The following is a 5,810-nucleotide window of genomic DNA, read 5'->3' as shown; positions in this document are numbered from 1 at the left end:
GGCGTATTGAGAAAAACCAAAAAGAAAAAAAAAATGTTTGTCGTTACCAAAAAAAATGTCTTTAGGTAAAAATAATAAAAACCCATGCTGTACAGATAATGCAGTTAGTTCTAGTTATCTGGTCAACAGGCAAAAAAGCAAGCCTTTAATGTCTTTAGCTCCAATTTTTGTTTCTTTTTTATTGCTGGATTTCATATTCATTTCTTCTTGTTAGATGACTATACTGGAAGATGGTAGAGATGGTAAGCTGGCGTTTGCTCAGCCCTGCACTGCTCAGCCTCGGGAGCAGAGGCATTCTCAGCTGTTGAATCAGCTGTTTTGTCTCTTTGCCATCTTGTGCTTCAGGGTTTTCTGAACGTCTGCCTCGGTAATTGAAGTTACAGAGGTACCACCGTTGAGGTGGCTGCTGACCTTGGGTCTCATCTTGATTTTCCTTATCTTCTGTATTGCCATCCTCTCTAGGCTGCCTTTGGCAACGAGGCCTCCTGAATAATTGTAATCTGCAGCCCCGGCACATATTCTGTCTCACTGGTCTACCTTGTTCTCCAGCACCCTGGTTGTCAGCACCCTTAGGAAGGTTGGAATACTGTGGTCTCTTTGCGGGTAGTAAGGTGGGAACCATCGCCTGCCACACAGCCGGTGCTGATTGGCCAGCGGTTGGGGAGCCCTCTCTGATCCCTAATATTTTTCCCCACTCTCACTATTCTGGTAATTCTGCTGGTAATCGTGTGGAGGACTTATGTGATGAGGATAGACTCTATAATGGTTACGGTCTGCTACATGTTTCGGCATGGCCCTGGAAGCCCACCAGGACCTGTGACACTTGCAGCCTCTGCTCCCCTGTATCCTGCATCAAACTCCACAGTCTTCCCGTCTCCTACGCTGCGAAGGTACTTCCTGGTGTTATTCTTTATGGCAGTCTGGTGTCATTCCTGTTGATGAATCAACCATATCCATTTTTTACATTGAACCATTTTACTATTCCCATAATCTTTGCTGCGATGACCTTTTGGTCCCCTACGGTAGGTGCCCCAGATTTGAGGCCGCGGGGTCGCCGCTCCCTTTGTGCTGTGGGTAGTGCCCAGCTTAGTGTGGGCCGCGCTGAACGCAGGTCGGCGGGGTGGCTGCTGGGTCTCCGCCTCGCCGCTCATGGTTGCAGTGATGGCGACTGCGGCTCCTTCTGAGGTTGGGGTGTGAGGTAACTAGGCGGTAACAGCAGTGGGGCTGCTCAGGGCTCCCTGGGGTTTGCTCTCCGCTCCCCATGGAATTCTAACATTTTTTAGTTTAAATGTTTTAAGTGTGTTGAAATAAGATACTATAAGATTAGTGCCCTATAAAGTCAAACATAAAATCGGATAAAAAAATAAAAATAAAACAAAGTTTTTGGAGTTGTGGTCTAATAGCACATGTAATACGTCATAGACCACAGAAGATAGATATGCCTGTTTCCTCCCTAGCCTGCCTAGATTTGCCGCTACCTAGAAAGTCACTCATACATTTTCTGAAACCATGGTTCCAATTGAGTTGTTTTGGGGATCAGCAGATAGCCTCTGCCCCTCTTTTTTTCCAAACAAAATGAGCGAAGCCTATCATGGCATCAAGGAGGAGCATGTATACCAAATCTTCCCTTGTCAATTTCTTGTTAAGTTTCCTTTGCTTATAGAATTTACTTGAGCATGGTTTTGTTGGGCATTGCCCAATGGCCATACTGCATGATGCTCTTGACCACTGTAGAGGGTAACTACAGCAAGACAAGACCAAATCTTTACCCCTACAGTGCATGCAGTTCAATATCTTATTTTTCTTCCCTTTCAGAGAGAAGATAAAATCAAGGATAATTACAATTTATGAAAAATACTGTATACAGTAACTTCTAGTTAGCATACAAGATTATGAGTCCTTAGAACAGCTGAAAGAAATAAATGGAAGGGAATGACAGTATTTGCTTTGCTTTTTGCTCATTTTCTGAGTTGTTCAGTATTTGTAGACAATTTAGTCTTTTCATTTCATGGTTTATTGCATTATCCGCTATATACTTGGAGTCATACGAGTATTGTGAAATGATCCCATTATATCTTTGATGATTCACCTATAAATAAACTCCAATGTGACAGGCATGTTAATACACTAAAAGCAAAATGACCATGAGGTAGTTTTATCCCATTTCATACTGTAAAATTAGCAGGTGCTATAATTTAGTGTTGTCAGTGATTTTTTTTTTATTCTCAGAACCTAATAAATTTGTTATTGATAATGAACCTAAATATATAACTTACCACCTGTGCTTCTGGCTTTCATATTCAAAATGACAAAATAAGTGGTTTTACTACAGTTTTTTCAGCTGAAAAATCTTTTCAATTGAAATAGCACATTGAAGGATAAAACAAACCAAAAAAGTGCAATTTCCTTATCGGAATGGAAATGAGACTTTCAACCTTGTTTGCACCTACTCACTTCTCCACATTTTTCAAGTGTGCTTCTCAGGTCTCCAAGTTCTGGGAAGCACACCTGAAACTACCAGATCATCTATATGGTTCTATTCAACTCTAACATTCAGATGGTGTGAAAACAGGAAGCCCAATGCCACAACTCACCAGGATTGTTGCTTGCTATTTAACAAGAGAGAGAAATCATGTTTATAAAATTAACATTTGATGAATATTGATTAAGAAAGATGACAAATTAGAAAAGGCGTGTTTCAATGTGAAGGTAAACCCATTGAGAAAAAATCTAGGACTTCAAAAGCCTTGCTACTTCAAGTATGGTTGTCTAGACATGTGGGATCTCAGGCCCTGCCTCACACATGACTCAGAATCTGAATTTTAACAAGACATGTAGATGACTAACCTTAGCGTTTGAGAAGCACTGTGATTAGGCAGTGGCTCTTTAGCTCTAGGTGCCCATTAGAATCACCAGGGGAGCTTTACACTGACACTTGCTTACCATCCCCAGATTTTCTCTTTAATTGATCTGTTGTGGGCCATTTATAATTTTATACAGTTTCCAAGTGATTTAAATATGCAGCCATAGGTGAAAAACATCATTCTAAGAAACAGAACTCCCTACTCAAGAAAATGAAAAAAAATCTCCAAGGCATAACCAAAGGGAAGGCACATTTCAACCTGATCCCAATGGAGAGAGCTATGTATTGTGATTAATGACCGAGACTCTGTTGAAAAGCACACATGTCACTTAACAGCAATCTGACAAGCCTCAATGGGATGTGTGCTGGCATCCTGAAGCAAGATGGCGTCTAAAGATGCCAGAACTCATGTGACAAATTGATGGCTGACTCTTGTAGAGAGAGATATAAAAATATGAAAAATGAAAATTTGAATGGCTTATGAAGACGGTTTTAAAGGATATTAATTTTTAGATCATTGATCATGAAAACAAATGCATACACTCTCATGAATAAAGTACATCCCACAAACTATGAAAATATTTTTTAAAAGGGTACATTTAATAGGGTTCATAACAGACTTCCTCCAGGTTGCCCACTACTCTATATAGCTAAAAAGGCAAGACTTAAATCCTAGACTTATACCAGAAGAGGGGCTGGTGAACTTCCAATTAATAAATGTGAAATGGCAGAGTTGGAATGAATCCTAACCCATGATTGCAAAAGGGCAAAGACTCTTGGTTCTCTAATCATGCAGCTAAAGTCTCACATTATGAGAGGGTCCCTCTCTCAGAGTCTGATGTCTGATTTAACTAGATTCCTGTGTGCTACTCCAGAATTCTATGAGGAATGTATATCCACATATACCTGATACTGCTACTTTTTCTGTGAGTTCTCCCCAAAAGTTTTATTCTATACAACTGGATTTATGCGGTCTCCAATGTTTGCTTAACAAATATGTTCAACTGGAGAATTGTCAAAATGATCAATAAAGGTACAAAATGACATCTGTAGAAAAGAGATGAAGATATCCAAACAAAACTATAAGACGGGTGCTATGGAAAGAGTAATGGTTAACCTTATGTGTCAATTTAGCTGGGCCCTAATACCCAGATATGTGGTCAAATATTATTGTATATGTTTCTGTGAAGGTGTTTTTGAATGAGATTAACATTGAAATCAATGGGCTTTGAATAAAGGCAGTTTGCCTTCCATAATGTGGGTGGACCTCATCCAATCAGTTGAAGGCCTGAGTAGAACAAAAGACTTACTTTCCATGAGCAGTAGAGAATTCTTGCCAGCAGATGGCTTTCCCACTTGAAATGTAATAGTGGCTCTTGCCTGGGTCTTCAGCCTGCTAGCCCACCTTGAAGATTTTGGACTTGCCAGCCTTTATAACCACGTGAGTCAATTCCTTAAAATAAATACATACATATACATACACAAACACATATCGATCCTATTGATTCTGTTTCTCTGGAGAACCTAACACAGAGAGCAAAAGTAAGCATGAAGAAAGAAAAAAAAAAAGTAAGCATAAATTAACTCTCAGAAGGAAACAAAGGAACCACATATCAGGAGTAATAAAATTTGGAATTTAAAAGTCTATATGCCAATTCACAGAATGTGGGTGAAAAATGAACCTGAAGTTGAATTGTTTACTCCTGGTGACAAATAAGTTATTGGCATCACTGAGATGATGACATTGGACTTAAAATAGCAATATGACTGTAGATTAAATGTAGGTTTTCATAAGAACTAAATAAAATTATATGCAATAATAAGTAAAGGTTAGGGAGTAAAAATTCTAATGAAGCAAAAAACAGTGTCTCTCTGTTTCCTCATCCATAACAAAATGAATTTGAGCTAGATAATTTCTAAGACATGATCTGAGGAAACATAAAGAATCAGGTTGTTAAATCAGATAGCTATGAATCAGAGATCTTCCCCAGTATTGAGCTTTACTAATAGTTTCAAGGATACAAGTAATTGTGAGGCCCAGTGAAGCAGGAAAGGTCTGGGGCCTCCAATGATACAGCCGAAAGTGCTGTGGCCCTAAATTAACATTTAAGACCTTTAAGTGATGTGGGCAATCACATCACTTACACCTTGTGGTGGTGGTAGCTGTTTTCTACCCTGTACTCCTTACTTTGCAGTTGTCAACCACATACTAGCTCACTTGGTGAATTTGGATGTGATATAACATTTCTCCCATCTCTAAATAGAAACTCTAATAATTAAATGCCTCCCTGCCTAAGACAAAATTTGCATAAATTTGGTGCTGCACAACACTGGAGAAATCTGTATTCAGATATTCCTATGGGTGCTATCTAGAAGATGTGACCACCCATAAATAATACAAATCACCACTTACTTGAAGGAACAAATAAAATAATCTCAATGAAAGTCAATAAATATAGCATGCTAAATGAAAATGTCAGTAATATTTTATATATCTTAAATTAATAGCAGAAATAATTGTCCAGTGTTTAATATGTGTCAAGCTCAACATGTTTTATTCATAATAAACCTATTAGCATATGATTAGTCATACCCTAGGTACCTACATTTTACAAATGAACAGACACTTGCAAAATCAATTATGTGAATTTCCCAGAACTAGTAAGCTATACAGCCAAGATCCAAAACCAGGTGATCTGGCTCTAAAATCTCTTTCTCTATTTCTCTGCTATCATTGTTAGTAAAGTTAAATCCTATTCACTCAACTTTCATTGACCATCTCTTGTCTGATAGACATTTTCAATCATCTCCCTCTCTCACAAATGATTGTGTTTTTTTTTTTTTTGCAGAAAATGCACATACTAAAAGACTTGCTTCTTATTTTTAATGTGTTTGATTCTCCATCTACGTGTTTGTCTTTTGTTGTTGTTTAATCCCCAGTTTGCCA

At 38.5% G+C, this 5,810-nt stretch overlaps 1 pseudogene; it reads right to left on the bottom strand.

Moving 5' to 3' along the window:
• Positions 1 to 218: 218 nt before the first annotated feature.
• Positions 219 to 1,151, bottom strand: LOC107504004 (annotated as a pseudogene).
• Between the last annotated feature and the right edge of the window lie 4,659 nt (positions 1,152 to 5,810).

Source organism: Rousettus aegyptiacus, unplaced genomic scaffold (assembly GCF_014176215.1).
Source record: "Rousettus aegyptiacus isolate mRouAeg1 unplaced genomic scaffold, mRouAeg1.p scaffold_m13_p_10, whole genome shotgun sequence".
In the NCBI taxonomy this organism is placed as follows: domain Eukaryota; kingdom Metazoa; phylum Chordata; class Mammalia; order Chiroptera; family Pteropodidae; genus Rousettus; species Rousettus aegyptiacus.
This window is presented reverse-complemented; position numbering and strand designations above follow the sequence as displayed.